The sequence below is a fragment of the Caretta caretta genome, chromosome 11 (genome assembly GCF_965140235.1).
Source record: "Caretta caretta isolate rCarCar2 chromosome 11, rCarCar1.hap1, whole genome shotgun sequence".
Taxonomy (NCBI): domain Eukaryota; kingdom Metazoa; phylum Chordata; order Testudines; family Cheloniidae; genus Caretta; species Caretta caretta.
In genome coordinates this window covers 14118433-14143519 of record NC_134216.1, presented here as the reverse complement: position 1 = coordinate 14143519, position 25087 = coordinate 14118433, and the positions used below count along the sequence as shown (strand labels likewise).

The 25087-nt window shown below is 46.5% G+C and overlaps 1 long non-coding RNA gene across 1 annotated transcript in view; it reads right to left on the bottom strand.

The window, feature by feature from the left end:
* Positions 1 to 25087, bottom strand: part of LOC125645148 (uncharacterized) — a 51847-nt gene that overhangs the window by 3409 nt on the left and 23351 nt on the right. Inside the window, exons 2-3 of the long non-coding RNA XR_007359214.2 lie at positions 14547 to 14630; positions 2672 to 2845 (exon numbers count right to left, since the gene is read on the bottom strand). This is a non-coding gene — a long non-coding RNA (uncharacterized LOC125645148). The remainder of the gene's footprint in view (positions 1 to 2671; positions 2846 to 14546; positions 14631 to 25087) is intronic.

Genomic DNA, 25087 nt, shown 5'->3' with positions numbered 1-25087 from the left:
TTTGCTAGAGAAGAGAATGGAATTGCATTGCAGTCACATAGAGCAGCTAGTTAATTAGACCACAGATGTCCAGTCAGTTTGAAGTCACCAAAGATAATAGGGGTAACAGTTGGGCAGAAGCAGCAAAGCCATGCGCATTTTCACACTGGTAAAGTGGTACCTTTTTTATTTTAAGACTGTGATAGAAAAACTACAGTCAGCATCAGTAAAGAAAGTGTGCCCGACCTGGCATTTTATTTCTAGATAGCTTAGGAGATGAAAGCATTCACCTGTGACTGGTTTATTACTGTCCCCTGCCACCCCAAAATGAAACATCACATACAGCAGTTTCTTCTTTATTGCTTTACTATTGCACTCACTTGTGTGTTGTGAAATGCTGGAACTAACGTCAGTGGCAAGGGCTGGGTTTTCTTTGCCATGCAGCTACAAAGCCAGCCTATAAAGTTTATTGACTCGGGAAACTTAAAGACACTTTAACGGAGTTCTCCCCAGTCCCCACAAATACTGTGTATTGCCGCAGAGAAGGAACAGTTTTCATGGATGTGTTGGTCATAAAGTCCTAAATGACCTGGGTCCTGCCTGCCTTAGAGACCAACTCTCTTCCCATGACATACTGCCACAGTAGCCAGCAGGGGTGCTGTAGCTAGATCTCCCTTGTTATCAAAGAGACCAGGGCTGCCATAAAGGGGTTCTCTGTGACAACTCTAGGCTCTAGAACATGCTACCCGCTGCATCCAAAATAGCCCACATTTGACCTTCCAGGAATGCTGTTAAATTCTTTGACCCAGGCTTTTGAGGAAGGATGAGGGTAAGTTCCTGCGAAGGATGGGGGCTAAAGGGCTTCTCCATTTTGATTAATCGCTGTCTGAGGTAAATTGGCTTATTGACTGCTGCTTGCTAGTGGGGTTTGTTTACCTGTATAATAGTATTTATTTCCACTGCGTGCTTATGGTTGGTGTTATAAGTTTAATTATCGTTAGGATGCTCAGAGCTTCTCTATGGACTTTTATTAAATCTACAGTAAATTAGATAAATAAATGCCTATGCATCCTCCACTAAAATTAAGCTTCTACAACTGAGTCTGACTTGATGTGCTTCCACTTTACTAGAAAACATTTTGAACTCTTTAATTTTCTTAAAGTAAAAAAGACATCAGGAGGTAAATTTTCTAAGAACCAAGCACGGAGTTATCTGACAAATGCACTCAGCATTAATAGGATTTATGTGGATAACTCCTTCCATGCTACAGTGGGAAATCCAGCCCGGAAAGCATATTTCCTTTCAAATGCCACTCTAATCCTATTTTCAGCCTTTATTTTATTAACTCCATATTATTTATTGTGCTGCATCCCTGCTGGAGTAGAATCTATATGATATCTACATTTGACCATACTGTAAGGGTGTCTTTACCCCCAGTCTTGTTTTTATTTCCTTTTCTCTGAGGAAATCACTTCAGTTTTATTAGCTCTCTGCTGATCAGTACTGGTGTTATTGCATTGCAGTAGCATCCATTGTCCCCAAGCAGGGTCTGAGCCTTTGTACTATAGACTGATACAAACACACTGTAAGAGACAGGATGTGTGTTCTAAAGGCCCGCACATACACAGTGCAATGTCACTGCACACCTGCAACATCTCCACACAGACATCACAGCACTGACCAGGCCCACTGTGACGCTGTGTCTTTTTCATGCAGTAGAGATACAGTGCTCCGCAAACCATCCTAGACTGATGAATGGCACCTTCCTTCCAAAGCTTACAGATTTTATAGAGAATGATTAGCTTGTGATTTACATCTCTTTGATTTATATGATAGAAAATTATGGGATTGGATAGTTCAGGGGCCTGAAGGCTTTTACCTCGGCCATTTCAAAACCAGCCCAAGTGGTCCACAGTGGCTGAAAGGTATTACTAGTGTTTAGTGTATCATTTGCAGTGAATCATTTATTCAGTGAATTCAGCCTCTTTTTCAGCTCACGGAATACCCTCAAGCTGATAGCAAGCTGCTATTTGAAGATTTTGGGAGTATGTTTTTACTCCAGTAATTGGTGAGAAACAGTTCCCCGTGAGTTTTCAGATACCTGAAACCTGTAATATAAAAGATGAGCTGCTTAGTTGTGACTGGCCACATACATCACATGATATTACTTCTGTTCCCTGGCTGGGTGAGATTCAGGGCCTATAATAAGGACTGAAGAAGCCATGATGGTTTTGAATCTCTCAGGGAAAGGCAGCAGTTTAGGGAGACAGAACTGATAAGCCAGATTGGGGAATTTTAGCAATTTTTAAACCTTTCTCTGTCTGGATTCCTTTTCCCGCTGGCCCCTAAGGAATTCCCCAACACACAAGCCAGCTGCATAGGATGTTCACTGAGGCCAGGATTTATCCAATAGCATAAGTGCCCTAAAGATAAGAGGCCACACGGTGTGGATTAGCCAGGTAACATGCGAATACTGTGGGCAGGTATCAGGGCCAGTGCAAATGGCACCATGCTCCCCACTCAGCACTCTTAGCCTGATCACGGCTGCTCAGAAACAACCTGGGCTAGGGCACCATGGTACCCTACTGTGTCCTGAGGGCAAGGACAGGCGGTGACATGCTCCCCTTTTAGATGGATCCCAGGCAAAGAAGAGACATGCAGGGGTGGGGAAAAGGTGTAAATATTGTCCTACCTCCTCTGTGCTGCACCGGCCAGCAGAGTTGGCTGGATGTAGAAGGACAGCACATGCCGCATCCCCTTAAAAGGAGGAGCAGCAGCTGGACTCCTTGTGCCTTCCCAGTGTGTTGCTTCTCCATCCTGCCTCCAGCTCAGGACAGCGTCTTGATGGCACAACAGAGCCCTTTGTCTGGGGGAGGAAGAACGGGACAATGGGAGAGTGAGCTAGTGACTAATAAGACCAAGCTGCTCCAGGTTTTTGATGTCATCTGATAATTCTCCTCTTGTTATTGGACTAAATCTTTCTATTGGCATGTAGCCTTCAAGTGCTGCCTTCTGGCAAGCGCCCAGGCCCCACGTCCAGGCCTGTTTCCAGAACATTGATTGGAAATCATTAGAGAGACAAAAGAGTGGCTGATGGACATTGATGAGAGGGGAAGAGAAAATTATCTCATGTCTGGCCTGGGAAGAATTATAACTGAGTTTGCTTCTGAAGAATAAGAAAACGGGTTTGCAAAAGGAAAGAGATAGTTATGTGTTGAATATAGCTGAGGTAATGCCAAATACTAACTGAGACTTAACTGCCACGGCCTGTCTCTACAGGAGTATATCTACAACATCTCTATTTACAGCGGGGCATCAATTCTTTGATACATGCCACCAGAATAGCTGCCAGGCACAAACAGATCACATTAGATTGGGCAAACAGACGACTTTTCTTCTCTGCTATATTAAGCAGAGGTGAGCGGGACACTGGGTTTTCCAGTTTGTGAGAAATGCTGTGATTCTGAAAAACCGTTCATTCTGAAATGGAACAAAACTAAAAAAAAAAAAAAAAATTGAAATGTCCCACAAAGTCAAATTCTGAATATTGGTTTATTTGGGGGTCACTCAAAATGTTTTGTTTTGATCAAATTAAAACATTTTGTTTCAATTTCACCCTTTAAAAATGTTTTTACATAAAGGAAAACCAATGAGTTTCATTTCAAAAAACTCAAAACTTCATTCAGAAAATGTCAAAATAGGATATTTCAATATTCCTGAAATGCTTTGAGTCATTTTTTTCTAAACAAAATGTCGTCAATCTGCAAGTTTTTCTAAATGTATGAATTTCAGCGAAAAGCAATTTGACAAAATTTTTCCAACCTACTCTAATAAGAAACATTTCATTATTGCATAATATAAACTCTGTGCCAGCCTAGAGCCACTGTTGTACTATTTGACTAGACATGTTTGTTTCTACTTATTTTGTATTTTATTAATCTTGTCCTAGTTTCTGTAAAATTGCCGGTAAAATATAGTTTTGTTTAAGAGCACTTACACCGGGTCCCAAAATCATTTGGGACATTTATGGGCCCGTGTCTGAAAGAGAGGAACTGAACCTGGACATGAGGAGTAGGCTTGGGTATTGTAATGATGTGTTTAATTTCAGGTTTCAGAGGAACAGCCGTGTTAGTCTGTATCAGCAAAAAGAAAAGGAGGACTTGTGGCACCTTAGAGACTAACCCATTTATTTGAGCATGAGCTTTCGTGAGCTACAGCTCACGTCATCGGATGCAATTACAGTGAGTTATTCAGTAACTAGTTGTCTGTGGGCACTTTCCAAGCAAAGTGTACTCTGTTTCAAACCAAAGAGACAAAACTAGAACATGAGCTCTACGGAACTGCTTTAAGAGTGTCCACAGAAGGGTTTGCACTGCTTTAACAAAACCAGTTTACAAATCAGTGGAAACCTAGACAAGTCTTCAGATTAGATTCAGCACTAATCCCCCATCAGGAGGTCTTGGGTCACTGGATAGCTCTCGAGAGCAAATGGACAGCAAAAGGGACCACGGAGGTGTGGCATTAAAGCCTTTAAGTGGCCTCTAATCTAGTGTCTCAGGTTGTGTGTGCAATTGAGGTTCACAAAATGAGTGCACACTTTTGAAAATTTGCGTGCAAATCTTTATAATGGGCTGAGCTAAAACCCTAGTTCTAATTTCTCACTCAGCCTTCCCCAGAATGCATGAGCGTTTGAAATCTAGATCAGGGTCTAAGTTTTGTGACTTGAGCCTTACATATGGTGTTTTTTGGGGGGAAGTATATCTCCTGTGAGTGATTTGGCTTTACTGTCCATACAGAAAGAAAGTCTCTCTTTTATTCTCTGTGTTTAGACAGTCAGTCTGACATTGACTATATTTATGTCTGGCACATACATTTATTGGCATGTTGACATCTCTTTTTATTTTGCCTGCAGTAGGGCTACTCCAACAGTCTGAAATCACTATAACAGAACATTTAAATACTCTAATTTATAGAAGGGGGAAGGGAGATCAAAATCACTTTTTTCCCCGAAAGTGGGACCACATCTTACAGGATTATCTGATTTCTCATCTCTACACATTTCTCGGCAGAGATTCACTCCAAGCAAATCTCAATCTGTCCACTGAAAATCAATCCATTTGTAATGGGACTAGCATGATTTCATAAGCAGACTCTTCCAAGCCTGAGATTTAAAGGCATTATGCTGCCAAAGTCCTGTAATGATTAACACGTGTTGTGCTGGTCATACTCCCTCAACTACACACCAGTGAAAGCTGCTTACTGGCCTGCTAGGTTTCTCTGCAATTTAATTAAAATAATTAACGAAGCACAAAACAGCAGATAATGGGCATACATAATTGATCATTAATACATACTTACAGCCTGGCCCTGAATTCCTTGCAAACCCACTTGTGGTGTGGATGCAAAAGTGGTAAGAGTTGAGCTTTTGGCATTGTATCCAATTGACTGCATTGATCCAGATATTCCATTTATTTAGGCCCGGGACTTGGGTGTATGTTGAACTTCAAGCACACGAGTGCTCCTATTGATTGCAGTGTTTAAATGCTTGGCTGGCTCAGGGAGTTCACTATGGTGCACAGGGTGCTGGCCCCTCTGCACCATTTAGGTCCTACAATGGGCTGACTGAGGGGATGTAGACAGAGCAAGTGCAAACAAGATGCCTCTTGCACCCCATGCGGACTGCAAATGAGGACTATGCAATGGTGCTGAATAGGCTGGTGTGGAGATGGCTTTGCAGGGGGTCAGGGAAGAGCTCGCAGGAACCACCACAGCTACGTGAATCTAGTGGCCCAATCCCCCTCGTCACACATAAGGGATGCAGAGAGCAAGCCACCAGGGACACCGGGTTCAGGAGAGTGTGAATTCTGCCCCCACACTGAGTCCCCTGCACCAAGCCAGAGCACTTGGGGTTTGTGTGCGAAGAGGTGACTTACACTTAAAGGAGTTCTGCTTCACCAACGAACTGATCTAAAGTCCACTGAAGACAGTGGAAAGTCTCCCATTGACATCCATGGGCTTTGGATCAGGCCCTGAATCCTTGGGGCTGCACGTGACTTGGAAAGGTTAAACACTGTGCAGTGCAGGTGTTTACATCTGCTAAGCTAATTTAAACACAACGGTGAATATAAATCAGCTACTTCCATGTCGGATTTCTCAATCCCATCAAAAGCACTGTACTGAATCACAAATATCAGACTCCAGTTAATAAAGGTAAATAATGACAGTCAGATCTTATTATTTTATGGGGCTAGAGTTAAATATTTGACCAATAATGAAAACATGATTCCCCACCCCAATTTCTTTAATGTGTCTTTTTAAGTCTTGTTTTCTTTGTTAGAACAGAGGGACTTTATTTGGGTTCTTTTTTAAGCTGTCAGCCTCTGTGCGTTGAACCACGTTTTTACTTTATTTATTTCTGGATTACTTCAGTACTCAGAGCTGCAGCCCTGGACCTGGGCCCCATTATGTGAGGTGCTATCCAAACACAGCACAAAAAGATGGTCCCTGCTCCAGAGATCTTACCATCTAAATTATAATCAACTCAGCAACGAACATAGGTTGGCTTGGCCAAAGGTGCCTAAGGGAATTACAACCAATGGGAGTTGAGCACCTGCCTCCCTTGGGTACTTTTGAATGTCGCAGCCTTCAGGGCTCTACATAAGTTCCTCTATTTAAGATGGGCTTTATTTCCATTCACAGAAATCAAGTTTTATACAGAGGGATGTAATTATAGAAGGTGCAGGGCTGCATTGCAAATTATCTTTCATTCATTGCTGGCAGGTTAATCAGAACAACAGGAATCTGACAGAGAGAAAGGTGCAGGATGGGGGAATTATACATTGATCAGCTAGCTGCAGGCAGAAAATGGAAGATACCAGCTGGCAAGGATAGGCCCAAGTGGAAATGTCCAACTCTGACTAGTACAATTAATTACCTTTCTCTAGCTAGTTACTGGACCTGCTAGTGGCAAGATTCAGCGTAATTCATTCAGCTGAGAAAGGTCAGCAAGAAAATCAAAATGTGTATATTGAAATGTGTGACAGAGTGTTGAGAACCAGCTGCTGAACTCTCCACTGTAAATCCAGTAAGTCTCGCACCCCTCCTCTGACCAAGGGAAGGAGTGGCTAAGTACTAGATCAGCCTGAGCTGGGGAGAGCCAAAGAGCCTGTTAACTGCAAGAATAGAAGAGGCATGCAGGCGGGAAGTGCGGGGACACGGATGCAACTAGGGCCTTGGGGAGATCTCTGCCCTCTCTGATGATTGTCTGATTCTGTAAGTAGAATTGCTGCCCGGAACTGTAAGAGGGTGGTGACTGATAAAACACAAATAAAGTACACAGCAGTGGCTACAAACCAGAGGTGTCAGCACCTTTGGTGCAGTAAGTCAGGAGGAGCAGAGGGCCCAGGCCCTATTACAACATGTCATTTAGTTGCCAACTCCCTCCCCCCGCAACCGCACGGTACAGATTCCTTCCTGCTGTTAAATCAGCTGAGCCAGTGTCTGTCCTGCTTAGAGGGGCACCAGAGTATGCGCTTTACAGCACATTATATATTTTTGCTTCCTTTTCTGGCTTGAAAGGAAGGAGCTGTCATGAGTGCTCTGAAGGAAGCTGCTGTGTGCGGATGCTATACGTGATTTACTTCTTTATTAGAAAAGTGAGAGGCTTTGTGAATGCTTGTCTGCTCCACCAGCTCAGGCACTTGGAATGCATTCTGCCCCCACACACAAGTGGTCCAAACAGCTCCCTAGCATGCACAGGGCTGCTAGACCTAGAGTAGCTCTGAGTGAGTCTTGTTAATGTCAGAATGTCCACTTCTAACCACTTCAGTGCTGGGGCCACTAGAAAGCCCCAATGTTGCAGCAGCACCTGCTGAATTGGTTCTCCTGGTGCTGACCATTCAGCAAGCACTTTAGACTAGAGCCCTCTGGATTCTGTGCCCTCCCCTGGAAGCAATTCTCCAGCAAGCTCCTTCCCCAGACATAATGCTTTGCTGCCACCTCAGGTAACTACAGCTCGCATCTTTCTGTGAGGATGCTGTGGTGGTGTGCAAGCTACCTGAAACTTTCAGATTCCCAGCCGTGTTTCTATAACCAAGCTCTTCTACAGTCATGTTGCCAGCTGGCCCTAAATGGATGCTAGGGCTCTTCTGAGGACCTGGGGTGATGAGATGAAGTGAGATGAGCTCAAGGATCTTGAACACTGTGATGTTTTTAAAAGTATGCAGGCATGTGGCTGAGAGCAGTGTAAATTGAACTACCAAGCAGTGCTAGCTCTAAATCAAGAGCCTCAAAGTGATGGATGATGACTGGATGTCTGGGGTAGGACGTTGCATCTGCCTCTTCTGCACATTCTGAACCCTGAGGCAACCATTTGGAGTGACACCTGGTAGTGTGATGGTGTGTCTGGAGGAAAGGAGGAGGCTTGCTGCTTTGAGCAGAACAAGGACGGGGAGCTCCCAGGCTCTGTGAACCTGGCCTTGAACTCTGTCACCAACAGGGACGGAGAAGAAGGATCTTCCACAGAAGGTACAGTGCTGTCCGTGTAGTGATTTCACAGTGAGTGTCTTGAATCAGCTCTATACCCCACAGAGATCAAAATAGGTTTCTTCCCTCATTCAGATGTTCTTTTCTGTAGGCCTACAGTACAGCCTTTCCCCACCAGTCACTGGCTGTGCTCCCCCTGCTCCCAAAGTGGCACTTGACCAGTGAGGGTTGCCAACCAACAGGCACCCAGGTTGGTCCTGATTTAGACAACATTCTCTGATGGAACTCCTTCTGCCACATCTTCCAGTCTCAACAGCCTTTCCATTGATTTGCCAGCATTTCCATCACAAACTGGGCTCCCTGAGCACAGCTCGAAGGTGTGCTTCGTATTGGGGTAAGTGCAGAAAGTGGTCAATCCCCAGAGGCAGGGTGTCCTCCAGTGTTGATCTGATCTCCCAGAATTCTATTCTGGTCCCATAGTATGTTGCAGGATCTCCCATAAACCCCCAATTCAGGAAGCTGTGTCAGGAATAGAGGGTGAGGTATCTCAACTGACCCACAAGGCATTTGTCCTGGAGCATTTGGAGAGCAGCGACTGGCTGGCTGTGCTGAACTGTGTTACACAAATTAGACAGGTTAGCGTGGAGCAGACCGTACTACCATACTAAGTGGTGCCATAGTCTAAATGCTTATATGTAACATTTATCCTAGGCACGATGTAGTCTTCTACTGGGAGATTTCTGACAGTAGAAGGCTCTTCAGTCTAGAAGACAAAGGCATTAACAAGATCAAATGGGCTGGAAGATGAAACTGAACAAACTCAGATGGACCTTTATAGTGTTGTATTTAAAACCCCATATAACTCCAATGGCCTGATTTCAGTAAGTTGTGAAGAGCAATTCAATGAATGAAAATGTGCTAAGATTTCTTCCAGCAACGGATTATTACAGAGTTGCAAGAAAGTGCTAGTTAACATGTTGTAACCGGGCAATGACTCACCAACGGCGCCTCCTGCTGGTCATCTCTGGGAATTAGCGTTCCAGCCTCCGGAGTGCCCTCTTCAGGCCGGTGTCTTGCCTTGCTGCCAGCTACCGTGTCCCTCCCAGGACCCCAGTGCCCCTTTCACTGGGTGCTGCCCCCTGGCAGTACCCCACAGTTCTGGGTCTCCCCCTTCCAGGGGAACCCCCCCACCCACTATCCCTACCTCGCCTCAGTCATAGGCTCCTGCCAGTCACCAGCTAGCCCCCGCACCTTGGGGCAGACTACAGTACAAGCCACTCATCACAGGCAAGGCTGGGTTTGGACCTGCTGCCTCTATCTAACCTTGGGCTGTCCCTGCAATGCCAGTGCCTGTTGGACCTAATACTGGGCCGCAGCCTAGGGCTTTCCTGGCTGGAGCTCCCCAGCCCCTTCCCCAATCTAGGTATTCTGCTTGGGTCCCTGCAGCCAGGTCCCTCCCTCTCAGAAGCTAGAGAGAGTGCTTTTCTGCTCCTGGCTTCCCTGGCTTTTATAAGGCCCGCTGGGTCAGGCCCCCAGCTGCAGCTGCTCTGCCAATCAGCCCAGCTCTTCCCCTGCCCCAGCCCTCTCCCAGGGCTATCTTAAACCCCTCTGGGCCCGAGCGGGTGTCCACCCCACTACACATGTATAAAAGTGTGTACTGACACTGGTAAAGTCACACTGAGCATTACCATTTCTCAGCAATTAGATTGAGCAAGATCTGTCCAAAATGTCCGTCATTGCCAAAAAACAAAAAATGTTCTGCCAGATGAGAAAGGAGAACTGAAAGGTCATGTAAAGCAGACTGAAACTGCCAACTTTTGAGATGACCAGTGACACCATGATCCTATAAGTATCAGACCCCTACAGGAGCAGAATGGGAGAATGCCCCATGACCTGCAAGGGGAAAGAGCAGGAAAAACCATTAGCATTGATGGCAGGATAGGAAATTCAAGGCACGGTCCTCAGATGTGCCCATTATCTGATGGGTGCAGCTGAGAAGGGGAACCACTTTGTTTCCCCAGTCCTGAAGCTGGATTGGTCCTCGGCCTACGGTACAGCTCACTGCTTTAAGCTATACCTGTGTTGCAAATGGTCCCAAGTCAGTCAAGGCTGGGGATCGCTGGCAGCGAGAAGCTGCATGAATGCACAGCTTTGAGGAATGCTAGTGTTTTCAGGTTCCAGTCAAGCCAAGGGTGAGCCTTCTTTCTGAGAGGGAGTCAGCCTGAACCAGCTTGCGTGTCGCCAGATGCCTGAGATGTAAGGCCAAGCCTTACTGTAAAAATGGAAGGTGCATTTTCAGACAATAAAAGGCAGCTACCTGCTTTATTCAGAATGAGAGCTGAACCCAGAGTATTATTAGCCTGTTTGAGTGTGCTTGTGGCATACACATAAGAGTGATCTGGTTTCTGCTAAATGGGTGAAGGGGCATAATTTGGGGGACAGTTTGAATTGTGGCACTGGCTTTTGCTCTCAGTAGGAAGCCACAAGACAGTGGGGTCTGAGGTATGTTCTTTGAATTCCCAGCACTCAGTAACCGTGCACACTCGGTTTTTTATACTGTCCTTTATACATAGGTGTAAAGCATTTACTATGTATGGACCATGGCCTGCCACTGGATGAAATATTTCAACTTTGTTCATGCACATATCTGCTCCATCTGCTTGCCAGACAAGTGACGTGGGACGGGGGTGGCCAGAGGTTCATGGTGGTTCAAGTTGAAATGTTTGCCAGCAGCATTCAGGATGTGGAAGTGAGGCTGGTGGCTCTTGAGAGCAGCACTTCAGGCCAGGATCCTTACGAGGACAAGTTGGTGTGTGGTGCCATCCATGAAGCAGAAGACCATGGGTTAGATTCTTATCTTAGTCACATCAGTGTAAATCTGGAAGTCTGATTTAGGAATCTGACAGTTGCGTGTCTTCCTGAATGATCCAATAGTGCTTAGGGCAAACTGCTGAGCTTCTTTATGAAATGCAAAGGGGCAGCAGTTCGAACAGCCAAGTTAAACATGACACAGTTAGGGATCAGCTTACTTCTCCTCTCCAGCTCAGAGCTCCTATGTGCGGAGCACCATGAAGATGCATCATGCCAGCTGTAATTATGTTGTTTCCACTAGACCATTAGAAGCGCTAGCCCATTTTGAATGTGGCTGATTTTTATAGAGCTCATGGTTTTGTATATCTCATGATCTTATTTCCAACTTGGCTTTTAGACCCGGGAAATGTTTGGGCTCAGATATTACTTGTGTAGGGAACAATTGTGTGTTCAGATGGGGGGGACCAGATGTTGTATAGGATCTTTAGAGAACAATGTTGCTTGTCAGAGGTACCTCTTTTCTTACAGAGCATGTTTTTCCTCTTTGAGGGTGGCCCTCTTAGGCCACCTTGACCATTTTACTCGGCCAAGGGGGCCTCCCTGGTGTTAATTCACCTCAAAGAGCAGGTCTGAGTCTCTAAACTACTTTGCAGGTGGTTCCTTGAATTTGTGATGCAGCTGGGCCTAGAGATGGGTTGAAGAGGAGCAGGTTCTGGTGGCACACAAATTAACATAATTCACCACAGAAAAGAAATCTGGTTTCAATCTCTACACAACAAAGCTAGGGAGGAGAAATGTCAGCCCTCCAGCATCTGTGCTTTTATTGCTTTAGCACAAGTGCTTCTTCATGGGTCCCAGGGGAGTCGCCAGCTGCATGCTGCTGCCCGCAGCTGTGGAACCTGTATGCACACACGCAAACTTTCAGGATGTGCCTTGTTCCATTTCTCGTGTTGCACAGCAGTGGCAGGCTCGCTCTCTGTCTCCCATAGACACACACACACCTCCCTCCTGCAGCTGCTGACGCCACTGATGGACTCCATGCTGACTCCTGGCTCCCTTTGGGGAATAAGAGAATCTGCATCCTGGGCAGGGGAAGAAGAGATGGGCAAAGCAATGTGTTCATTTCATAGCTATTCCCCTGAGAAAAGTAAAGCTGGTGGTCTCAAAGGGAAGCAGGGAGGGTGGTGCTAGTCCATAATCAGCCCAAGGATATTCAACGCAAACAATCCCTCCCTTGGCCATTGAGACGTTCTTTGGAGTAAGGTATTGCATTGTAAAGGGGCCTTGCGTGCTGCAGATATCTCCTGCTGACACACCTCCCCAATTCCAGGGAAATTGCCGGGCCTTGTTATAAAAAATGGACCCAAACAGGAAAATTTGGATCTGGATTTTGAAAACTCAGAGTCTGAAGATATTTGAGTCCAAGTGTTTTGTGTTAACACAAGGGCCAGCACGACACACTGGTGTTCAGATCCAGGGCGTTGGCTCAGCCTAGTCTCTTAGCCTAGCTACAGACTAGGGACCGAATGGCTAGGCAGCAGTTCTGCGGAAAAGGACCTAGGGGTGACAGTGGACGAGAAGCTGGATATGAGTCAGCAGTGTACCCTTGTTGCCAAGAAGGCCAATGGCATTTTGGGATGTATAAGTAGGGGCATAGCGAGCAGATCGAGGGACGTGATCGTTCCCCTCTATTCGACATTGGTGAGGCCTCATCTGGAGTACTGTGTCCAGTTTTGGGCCCCACACTTCAAGAAGGATGTGGATAAATTGGAGAGAGTCCAGCGAAGGGCAACAAAAATGATTAGGGGTCTGGAACACATGACTTATGAGGAGAGGCTGAGGGAGCTTGGATTGTTTAGCCTGCAGAAGAGAAGAATGAGGGGGGATTTGATAGCTGCTTTCAACTACCTGAAAGGGGGTTCCAAAGAGGATGGCTCTAGACTGTTCTCAATGGTAGCAGATGACAGAACGAGGAGTAATGGTCTCAAGCTGCAGTGGGGGAGGTTTAGATTGGATATTAGGAAAAACTTTTTCACTAAGAGGGTGGTGAAACACTGGAATGCGTTACCTAGGGAGGTGGTAGAATCTCCTTCCTTAGAGGTTTTTAAGGTCAGGCTTGACAAAGCCCTGGCTGGGATGATTTAACTGGGAATTGGTCCTGCTTCGAGCAGGGGGTTGGACTAGATGACCTTCTGGGGTCCCTTCCAACCCTTATATTCTATGATTCTATGATTCTATGATTCTTCAGTCTCCCCGCATGTGAATGTCTCTGCAGGGCCTTTAATGATTTCTTTCACTCCTATCTGGACCCTTCTTTTTCTGCTGTATTGCTTTTGAGATGGGGTACCCAGAACTGAACACAGTAGACAGTGTAGTCTAGTGAATGTGGTGTTCAACTGGGAGCCCCGAGACCTGATTGATAGTATTCCTAGCTCTGCCAGTGACTGGCTGTGGACCATGGACAAATCACTTAGGACCCGATTCAATGCCCATTGTACTCAACAGGCTCCCAGTGATTTCACTGGGCATTGCATTGGGCCCCTAGTCTCTCAGTTACTCATGTGCCTACGTGCTTTCAGGATCAGGCCCCGTGTTTGTAAAATTGAAGACCTGACACATGGCAGAATTGTTTGATACTCATTTCAATAAAGAAAATTTTTTTTAAAAAGGGAGCGAGACAGGAAACACACTAATTAGGTGAATCAGAGGATAAATAAGCCAATTTATGAACAATCTTGTAGCTACACTATTGAAGTTCAGGCTGAAAGTCTGTTTGCTGTAAAGTTATTAGCATCCAATCAGTTATCCAGTCAGCTCCATCACCTCCTATTTTCTATAAAACTCTCATTTCCCACTCTCATGGCCTTCTGTGCTTTAGGACAGGTTTGCACTAGAAACCTTTGCCGATAAAACAGGGTCACTTAGGCAAACTTTTTGCACCATTTTTATACCAGCCAAAGCTCTAGGGTAGACACCACTAGATTGGCATAAAAGTACTTTTGTTGGTGTAGCTTATTTCACTCAGGGAACCAGTGTAAACCATACTGGTAAAATAACTTGTTTTTTTCTGGTATAAACTGAGATTACACTAGGATAGTTTGCAAGTATAGCAAGAGTAGCAAACCTTTTCTGGTGTAGATGGGCCTTACTGGAAGTTGAAAGTCAGAAGGCAAAGGAGTTAAAAGTAAACCCAATTCCCACCCCCCCACACACACTAGAGCACATCATTTGCATAAAACTAAGGCCAGACTCAGCCCCCTTTGCTATCTTACCTTTGGGTGTTATACTGCTGTCCATCACCATAGTATCTTAGCATTTCTCACTTTGAGTTGCACCTTATTCTTCGAGTAATTGCACTGAAACAAATGAGATTACTCAGTGAGAGGAGCAGAATATTGTGTGTAAATATTGTAAAGCCAGTGCCAGGGTCTGACTTTTGAAAAGGCCTGGAAGCAAATCACACTTAAGCTTTTCAGGTTTCTGGATGCAATTATCCTGGTCAGAAAGCTGTGCAGAAGGTGTAGTGCAGGGGCACCTTGCTTATCGAGCTTCTTAGAGAAGTTTAAAGAAGAGTTGGTTGTCAGACCAAAGCCTAGCAGAGCAGTGCATTAACAGGGAAATGCAGACATGGGGTTGCTGTCAGGAGCAGGTAACATTACTGAACTAGAAGGGCTCACACTTTGTGGCTTCCATAGGCCAAACTCATTGCACGCACCAGGAGCTCCTTGCATTCCTCCATTCCCCCCCACCCCCCAAGTTCCAGGTGTACCACCCTTCCAAGTCCCTCTATTTCAGGGACCACCCTGCAATCCCCTCTCACTCTTCTCCATGCCAGGGGTTCTGTATCCTCCTCTCCCACATCCACCACATGCAGTGCCGGGTTTACAATGGTTCCAGTGGCTCCATGGAGCCGAGCCCATGCTCGGAAGGGGCCCCGGCTTGCTCCACTTGGACTGCACCCCGAGACCCCACTGGATCCCCCCGCCCACCCCTTGCTCCTCTCAGCCCCCTGGCCGGACCCCAGTGCACCTCCAGCTCCAGGCAGTCTCTGCTTCCCGCCACCTGAGAGGCCCCACCTGTCTCCCTGGAGCTGAGCCACCTGGGACTGGTGCAGAAGCCAGGCCAGTCTCAGCCAAGTGTGTGTGTGAGGGGGGAGACAGTGTGGGGGGCTTAGCTGGGCCCCTCCAGGCAACTGCATCTTGAGTGACCCCAGCCGGGGCAGGTTCTGGCCTGGCTGATCACGCCACTCCCGGGAGGGCCGGAGCGATTCACAGCCCTGGGACCAGCCCTGGCTGCGCTGCTGGCTCAGCCTGGCAAACACAGTTGCCTCCCAGCAGGGCCAGTGAAATGCAGCCGGGAGGCAGGGCTTGTGGGAGTGGGTCTGTGGGGACTCTGGGGGGGTGATGGGCTGTGAAGGGGTGGGGAGGATCTGTGTGTGTTGGGGCACTAGGAATTGGGGGTTCTGTGGGGGATGCTGGGCAGTTGTGGTGGAGCTGTGGGCCGGGGTGGTGTTGTGCAGGGTGCTGTGCATTTGTGGGTGGGTCTGGGGGGGTGCTGGGCATAGTGGATCCAGGGGGCCTCCAGCCATAGGGAGTCAGCGAATGTTGGGCGGGGGGGGGTGGCATGGTATGGCATGGGCCTACCCCCTCGGGGAAGGGACACACTGGCAGCACAGGGCTGGGAAGGCCACTGTGCGTCTGGCAACTGCTGGTTTGTAAATAGTGCCCTCGCATTGGGCAGAGCGGGAGTTATACTTTAGCCTTCACAACATCTCCTGGCACTGAGTTCCACAGTGTGCATTGTGCATTGTGTGAAGAAGTACTTCCTTCCATTTGTTTTCAACCAGCTGTCTATTAATTTCATTGTCTGGCCCCTGTTCTTGTGTCATGTGAAGGGGAAATAACACTTCCCTATTCACTTTCTCCACCCCAGTCATAATTTATAAACCTCTACCATATCCCACCTTAGTTGTCTCTTTTCCAAGATGAACAGTCTCAGTGGGTTTAATCTCTCCTCATATGGAAGCTATTCCATACACCTAATCATTTTTGTTGTCCTTTTCTGTACTTTTTCAAATTCTAATATATCTTTTTTGAGAACTGCACCCATTATTCAAAGTGCGGGTGTACCAAGGATTTATATAGTGGCATTATGATATTTTCTGTCTTATTATCTCACCCTTTGCATCCAATGAAGTGAGCTGTAGCTCACGAAAGCTTATGCTCAAATAAATTTGTTAGTCTCTAAGGTGCCACAAGTCCTCCTTTTCTTTTTGTGGATACAGACTAACACGGCTGCTACTCTGAAACCTTTCCTAATGGTTCCTAACATTCTGTTCGTGTTTTTTGACTGTCGCTGAAAATTGAGCCAATGTTTTCAGAGAACTATCCACAATGACCCCAAGATCTCTTTCTTAAGTGGTAACAGCTAATTTAGACCCCATCATTTTGTATGTATAGTTGGGATTGCATTTTCCAGTGTGCATTACTTTGCACTTATCAACTCTGAATTTCATCTGCCATTTGTTGCCCAGTCACCCGATTTTGTCAGAGCTCTTTGTAACTCTTTGAATTCTGCTTTGGGCTTAACTATCTTGAGTAATTTTGTATTGTCCACCAACTTTGCCACCTCACTCTTTATGCCCTTTTCCAGATCCTGTATGAATACATTGAACAGCACTGGCCCCAGTACAGATCCTTTGGGGAAGCTGCTATTTACCTCTCTCCACTGTGAAAACTAACCATTTATTCCTACCCTTTATTTTCCCCTGTCTTTTAAACAGTTACTGACCCATGAGAGAACCTTCCCTCTTCTCCTATGACTGCTTACTTTGCTTAAGAGCCTTTGGTGTGGGACCTTTATCAATGGCTTTCTGGAAGTCCAAGTACACTATATCAACTGGATCACCCTTGTCAACATATTTATTTACACCCTCAAAGAATTCTAATAGGCTGGAGAAACATGATTTCCCTTTACAAAGGCCCCTATATATGTGTAAAGAAGTTCATTCCCTTCTGTTGTAAACTCCTTCTTGAGGGGCTGTACAGGCAAATGTCACATTGGACACCTCAGGAGCAGGAGAGCTGAGTGGGGCTGTGGTTGGCTAGTTCTGAGTGAGAGCTTGACTTTGTGACCCTTCGTTCTGACATGAGCTGGGAGAATCTTAATGGTAGGCCAGCTGGCAAATATCTGAAGCCAACAATAGTGATTTGGTGAGATGGCTGAAGTAAGGAGCCCAACTACATGGGCCCAGTGTTCCCTCTAATTTTTCCCACCCGTATGCGGAAAGAATTTTGTTATGTGCACCAATATGGAGGTGCTGTGTGATACATCACCTTCACATTGGTGCACATAACAAAATTCATGTGGTGGGTGTGGGGCCGAGGGGTTCGGAGTGTGGGAGGGGGCTCAGAGCTGGGGCAGAGGGTTGGGTGCCGGGGGTGAGGGCTCCGGCTGTGGGTGCTGGCTCTGGGGTGGGGCCTGGGATGAGGGGTTTGGGGTGCAGGAGGGTGCTCTGGGGCTATGGCAGGGAGAGAGGACGCCTCCCAGCTCTCCCTGGGCTGGGGGGAAGAGGTGCCTTGCCCCCACCGTGGGAGCTCTGGGGCTGCAGGATTGGCACCCTTCACCCGGCCCCCAGCAGGACCACTCCGGAGTGAGGCTGCACCACACCACCCCGGCCGTGCCTAGGTCTCAACCTGCTGCGGGTGGGTGCGAGGACTGCTCTGGCCGTGCCGTGCCTGGGCCCAGTTCGGCTGCGGGAGGTCTGGGCCGCAGGCTCACTGACTTGGGGCCTGGGGGAGGGGCACCCTGGAAGGAGCCTCCAGAGGTCATCAAGTCCAGCCCCCTGTGCTGAGGCAGGGCGAAGAAAACCTAGACCATCTCTCATAGATGTTGTCTAACCTGCTCTTAAAAACCTCCAGTGATGGGGATTCCACAACCTCCCTTGGAAACCCATTCCAGGACTTAACTATCCTTATAGTTAGAAAGTTTCCCCTAATATTTAAGCTAAATTTCTCTTACTGCCAATTAAGCTGATTACTTCTTGCCTTAGCTTCAGTGGACATGGGGAACAAGTGATCACAATCCTGTTTATAACAACTCTTAACATATCAGGCCCCTCCTCAGTCGTCTTTTCTGAAGACTAAATGTGCCCAGTTTTTTTAACCTTCCCTCATAGGTCAGGTTGTCTAAACCTTTTATCATTTGTGTTGCTCTCCTCTGGACTCTTGCCATATCTGTCTCTGTCCACATCTTTCTTAAAGTATGGTGCCCAGAACTGGACACAGTGTTCCAGCTGAGGCCTCATCAGGACCTAGTAGAGTTGGATAATTACCTCCCATGTCTTACATATGATCTTCTTCTTCAGGCATCCCAGAGTGATATTAGCCTTTTTTGCAACTGCATCATGTTGACTCATATTCAATTTGTGATTCACTCTAACCCCCAGATCCTTTTCAACAGTACTACCACCTAGCCAGTTATTCTCCATTTTGCAGTTGTGCATTTGATTTTGTTTCCTAAGTGAAATACTTTGCACTTGTCTTTATTTAATGTAATCTTATTAATTTTAGACTAGTTGTACCGTTGGTCTAGGACATTTTGAATTCTAATCCTGTCCTCCGAAGTGCTTGCATCCCTCCCAGCTTGGTGTCATCAGCAAATGTTATTCGCATACTCTCTACTCCATTATCGAATCCATTAATGAAAATGTTGAATAGTACCTGACCCCAGACTGACCCCTGCAGCGCCCCATTAGATACATCTTCCTAGTCTGACAATGAGCCATTGATAACTACTCTTTGAGTACGCTCTTTCAACCAATTATGTACCCATCTTATGATAGTTTCATCTAGACCACATTTCCCTAGTTTGCTTATGAGAATGTCATGTGGGTGAAGTCCCTGGAGTCAGTCCGTTCAGATCAGTAAAACTTCACTGGCATGACAAGCTATGCAAGTGCTGACAAAGTATAAGGACTTTCTCAGGCCTGTCAGGTGTTGGTGTGACCCACCAAGGATAAAGGCGGGCTGTCAGCTCCTTCTGAGAGGGTGGCTTCCCTGCTTGTCTGGCTACACTGACCCCTGGCTGGAATGAAAATGATGTCCAGCTGGTGGAGGTGGCAGGTGGTGAATGAGAACAGCAGCAGTTGCTGGCACTGAGAGACAGCCCCTGTCTTTAAGGCCTCCCTGTTCTTCTGGAAGGGATGTGCCCAAGGATTGAAGATGGTGAGCATCACAAATGGGTCCGTTTGCTTACCGTAAATGAAAGGAATCACAGGTGTAGCCATTCATCCTCCTCCTGCCCATACAATGTGCTGGAAGCTGCTCTTCTATTAATAATCACATTGCTTTAGCAAGCCCTCCACCCAGTCACACACCCTGCTTCAGAATTCATGTTTTCCCCTTATTTAGTAACTCTGTTGCACAATCAAAGTCAATCAGTTGGTACAGCCAGAGATAGCACAGCAGGATCCAAAGCATCACAGAAGGAGAGGAGCCAGCAGCTATAGCGAATGTGCAGCAGAGGCTAAGGAAGCAAATCCAATAAATGATCGCTCGTTCATCCTTACTGTGCTCGAAATGTATATTAGAGCCGGGTGAAAGATTCTTCATGAAACATTTTGTCATTTGTTTTGGTTTACACCCTGTTGGAATCATGTCATGAAATTTCCAAATTTTTGATGACATATATTGTAAAAGCTACTTTATAGACAAACTAGCCTCCGAGAAAACCACTTTTGCCAGAAAATTGGCATTTATGAGTGATGGAAGAGGGCCAGCCGCCTGCTTCCAAAAGTCACACACGCTAGTGAGTTGGGATATTGGATTAAACACAGGTGGTGTTGAATTGTAGTCTCTATATATCCATGGCACTTACCTGGTTTGCATTACTGCAGTATCTGAGCACCTTACAATCTTTAATATGTTTCAGAGTAACAGCCGTGTTAGTCTGTATTCGCAAAAAGAAAAGGAGTACTTGTGGCACCTTAGAGACTAACCAATTTATTTGAGCATAAGCTTTCGTGAGCTACAGCTCACTTCATCAGATGCATACTGTGGAAACTGCAGAAGACATTATATACACAGAGACCATGAAACAATACCTCCTCCCACCCCACTCTCCTGCTGGTAATAGCTTATCTAAAGTGATCACTCACCTTACAATGTGTATGATAATCAAGTTGAGCCATTTCCAGCACAAATCCAGGTTTTCTCACCCTCTGCCCCCCCACACACAAACTCATTCTCCTGCTGGTAATAGCCCATCCAAAGTGACCACTCTCTTTTGTATGATAATCAAGGTGAGCCATTTCCAGCACAAATCCAGGTTTTCTCAACCCCCCCCTTTTTTTTTTCTTAAAACCACACACACAAACTCACTCTCCTGCTGGTAATAGCTTATCCAAAGTGACCACTCTCCCTACAATGTGCATGATAATCAAGGTGGGCCATTTCCAGCACAAATCCAGGTTTTCTCACCCCCGCCAACACACACACACAAACTCACTCTCCTGCTGGTAACAGCTCATCCAAACTGACCACTCTCCTTACAATGTGTATGATAATCAAGGTGGGCCATTTCCAGCATAAATCCAAGTTTAACCAGAACGTCTGGGGGGGGGGGTAGGAAAAAACAAGGGGAAATAGGCTACCTTGCATAATGACTTAGCCACTCCCAGTCTCTATTTAAGCCTAAATTAATAGTATCCAATTTGCAAATGAATTCCAATTCAGCAGGTTCTCGCTGGAGTCTGGATTTGAAGTTTTTTTGTTGTAAGATAGCGACCTTCATGTCTGTAATTGCATGACCAGAGAGATTGAAGTGTTCTCCGACTGGTTTATGAATGTTATAATTCTTGACATCTGATTTGTGTCCATTTATTCTTTTACGTAGAGACTGTCCAGTTTGACCAATGTACATGGCAGGGGGGAATTGCTGGCACATGATGGCATATATCACATTGGTGGATGTGCAGGTGAACGAGCCTCTGATAGTGTGGCTGATGTGATTAGGCCCTGTGATGGTGTCCCCTGAATAGATATGTGGGCACAGTTGGCAACGGGCTTTGTTGCAAGGATAGGTTCCTGGGTTAGTGGTTCTGTTGTGTGGTATGTGGTTGTTGGTGAGTATTTGCTTCAGGTTGGGGAGCTGTCTGTAGGAAAGGACTGGCCTGTCTCCCAAGATTTGTGAGAGTGTTGGGTCATCCTTCAGGATAGGTTGTAGATCCTTAATAATGCGTTGGAGGGGTTTTAGTTGGGGGCTGAAGGTGACGGCTAGTGGCGTTCTGTTATTTTCTTTGTTAGGCCTGTCCTGCAGTAGGTGACTTCTGGGAACTCTTCTGGCTCTATCAATCTGTTTCTTCACTTCCGCAGGTGGGTACTGTAGTTGTAAGAATGCTTGATAGAGCTCTTGTAGGTGTTTGTCTCTGTCTGAGGGGTTGGAGCAAATGCGGTTGTATCGCAGAGCTTGGCTGTAGATGATGGATCGTGTGGTGTGGTCAGGGTGAAAGCTGGAGGCATGTAGGTAGGAATAGCGGTCAGTAGGTTTCTGGTATAGGGTGGTGTTTATGTGACCATTGTTTATTAGCACTGTAGTGTCCAGGAAGTGGATCTCTTGTGTGGACTGGACCAGGCTGAGGTTGATGGTGGGATGGAAATTGTTGAAATCATGGTGGAATTCTTTTCCATGGGTCCAGATGATGAAGATGTCATCAATATAGCGCAAGGAGAGTAGGGGCGTTAGGGGACGAGAGCTGAGGAAGCGTTGTTCTAAATCAGCCATAAAAATGTTGGCATACTGTGGGGCCATGCGGGTACCCATAGCAGTGCCGCTGATCTGAAAGTATACATTATCCCCAAATATAAACTAGTTATGGGTAAGGACAAAGTCACGAAGTTCAGCCACCAGGTTAGCCGTGACATTATCGGAGATAGTGTTCTTGACGGCTTGTAGTCCATCTTTGTGTGGAATGTTGGTGTAGAGGGCTTCTACATCCATAGTGGCCAGGATGGTGTTATCAGGAAGATCACCGATGGATTGTAGTTTCCTCAGGAAGTCAGTGGTGTCTCGAAAGTAGCTGGGAGTGCTGGTAGCGTAGGGCCTGAGGAGGGAGTCTACATAGCCAGACAATCCTGCTGTCAGGGTGCCAATGCCTGAGATGATGGGGCGCCCAGGATTTCCAGGTTTATGGATCTTGGGTAGTAGATAGAATATCCGAGGTCGGGGTTCCAGGGGTGTGTCTGTGCGGATTTGATCTTGTGCTTTTTCAGGAAGTTTCTTGAGCAAATGCTGTAGTTGCTTTTGGTAACTCTCAGTGGGATCAGAGGGTAATGGCTTGTAGAAAGTGGTGTTGGAGAGCTGCCGAGCAGCCTCTTGTTCATATTCCGACCTATTCATGATGACAACAGCACCTCCTTTGTCAGCCTTTTTGATTATGATGTCAGAGTTGTTTCTGAGGCTGTGGATAGCATTGTGTTCTGCACGGCTGAGGTTATGGGGCAAGTGATGCTGCTTTTCCACAATTTCAGCCCATGCACGTCGGTGGAAGCACTCTATGTAGAAGTCCAGTCTGCTGTTTCGACCTTCAGGAGGAGTCCACCTAGAATCCTTCTTTTTGTAATGTTGGTAGGGAGGCCTCTGTGGATTAGTATGTTGTTCAGAGGTATTTTGGAAATATTCCTTGAGTCGGAGACATCGAAAATAGGATTCTAGGTCTCCGACTCAAGGAATATTTCCAAAATACCTCTGAACAACATACTAATCCACAGAGGCCTCCCTACCAACATTACAAAAAGAAGGATTCTAGGTGGACTCCTCCTGAAGGTCGAAACAGCAGACTGGACTTCTACATAGAGTGCTATCATGCACATTGTAGGGAGAGTGGTCACTTTGGATGAGCTATTACCAGCAGGAGAGTGAGTTTGTGTGTGTATGGGGTGGGGGGGTGAGAAAACCTGGATTTGTGCTGGAAATGGCCCACCTTGATTATCATGCACATTGTAGGGAGAGTGGTCACTTTGGATAAGCTATTACCAGCAGGAGAGTGAGTTTGTGTGTGTGTGTTTTTGGGGGGGGGGGGGTGAGAAAACCTGGATTTGTGCTGGAAATGGCCCACCTTGATTTTCATACACATTGTAAGGAGAGTGGTCACTTTGGATAAGCTATTACCAGCAGGAGGGTGAGTTTGTGTGTGTGGTTTTTGGAAAAAAAAGGCGGGGGGGTTGAGAAAACCTGGATTTGTGCTGGAAATGGCTCACCTTGATTATCATACACATTATAAAGAGAGTGGTCACTTTAGATGGGCTATTACCAGCTGGAGAGTGAGTTTGTGTGTGGGGGGGGGGGGGGGGGGCGGAGGGTGAGAAAACCTGGATTTGTGCTGGAAATGGCCCAACTTGATTATCATACACATTGTAAGGAGAGTGATCACTTTAGATAAGCTATTACCAGCAGGAGAGTGGGGTGGGAGGAGGTATTGTTTCATGGTCTCTGTGTATATAATGTCTTCTGCAGTTTCCACAGTATGCATCTGATGAAGTGAGCTGTAGCTCATGAAAGCTTATGCTCAAATAAATTGGTTAGTCTCTAAGGTGCCACAAGTAATCTTTAATATGTTTATTCTCACAACCAGAGTGACCAGATCGCAAGAATAAAATACCAGGACGCATGGGGAGGGGGGTGGGGGGACAGCCCCAGCCCCAACTGGAGCTGTGGGGAAGGGGGGGCACACAGCCCTAGGAAACTGTGAGGGGGGTGTACAGCCCCTTCTGCAGCCCCCGCCACAAGCCATGGGATGGGCTCATGGCCCTAGCTCCAACCCCCTGGCAGAAGCCACAGGGCAGGGGCACGGGGCCCAAAGGCAGCAATTAGGGGGGCAGGGGAGGGCAGGAGCCCCCCTCCACCCTCCCCCAGAGTTTCGTACAGGAGGTGTAGAAGCTCCCAAGTGGAGCTCTTAACTACAACCCAGCATTAGTGTGAAATGTAAGTTCTGCAGAGGAGAGGTGCTCCTGGGGTAGGGAGTCAGTATTTGGTTTACAAACAGAGGCAGAGTGATTAAGATAAGAAAGGGCTGGTGATTAAATTAAATATATGGAAGTTTAGCCTGTAAAAGAGGAATCCCTCTGTGGATGGGGGAGAGGGAGGAGGGGTTGTTTTAGGGCATGGCTACACTTGCAGATGTAGAGTGCTGGGAGTTAAACGCTGTGTTACAGTAACTCCCTTCTCTTCATGTGCCAATATATATTTATGCCTTTGTCTGTAATTTCCACTCCATGCATCTGAAGAAGTGGGTTTTTTACCCACAAAAGCTTATGCCCAAATATATCTGTTCGTCTTTAAGATGCCACCGGACTCCTCATTGTTTTTATGGACTTATCACATACACACCAAGTAAACTGTCTGGTGTTCAGTTTTTCTATTTCTGAAAAGAGGCAGCATGTTCTAATCCCTGGCCTGGCTGAGGATGCCAGGAGCTGGCAGCATGTTCTAATACCTGAGCCTGGCTGAGGATGCCAGGAGCTGGGAGCATGTTCTAATACCTGGCCTGGCTCTCCCAATGACCTTCATATGCAAACTCAGCCAAGTTATTTCACTGGGCCAAAATCAATCCTGGAGTAAGTGGCAGCCCTTTAAGTTTCTGGGCCAAAATGTCAAATTCAGTGGTGATGAGAACAGGGGTGAAGTGACGTGAAGGTGTAAGTGGTCCAAGCAATGGGGGTAAGTGGTAAAGTGACATGATTTGAACCAATCTGCCATTCAGCGGTTTTGACAAATGAATGCAGTTTCCTTGCGGAGGAGGGGGAATGCATGTAGC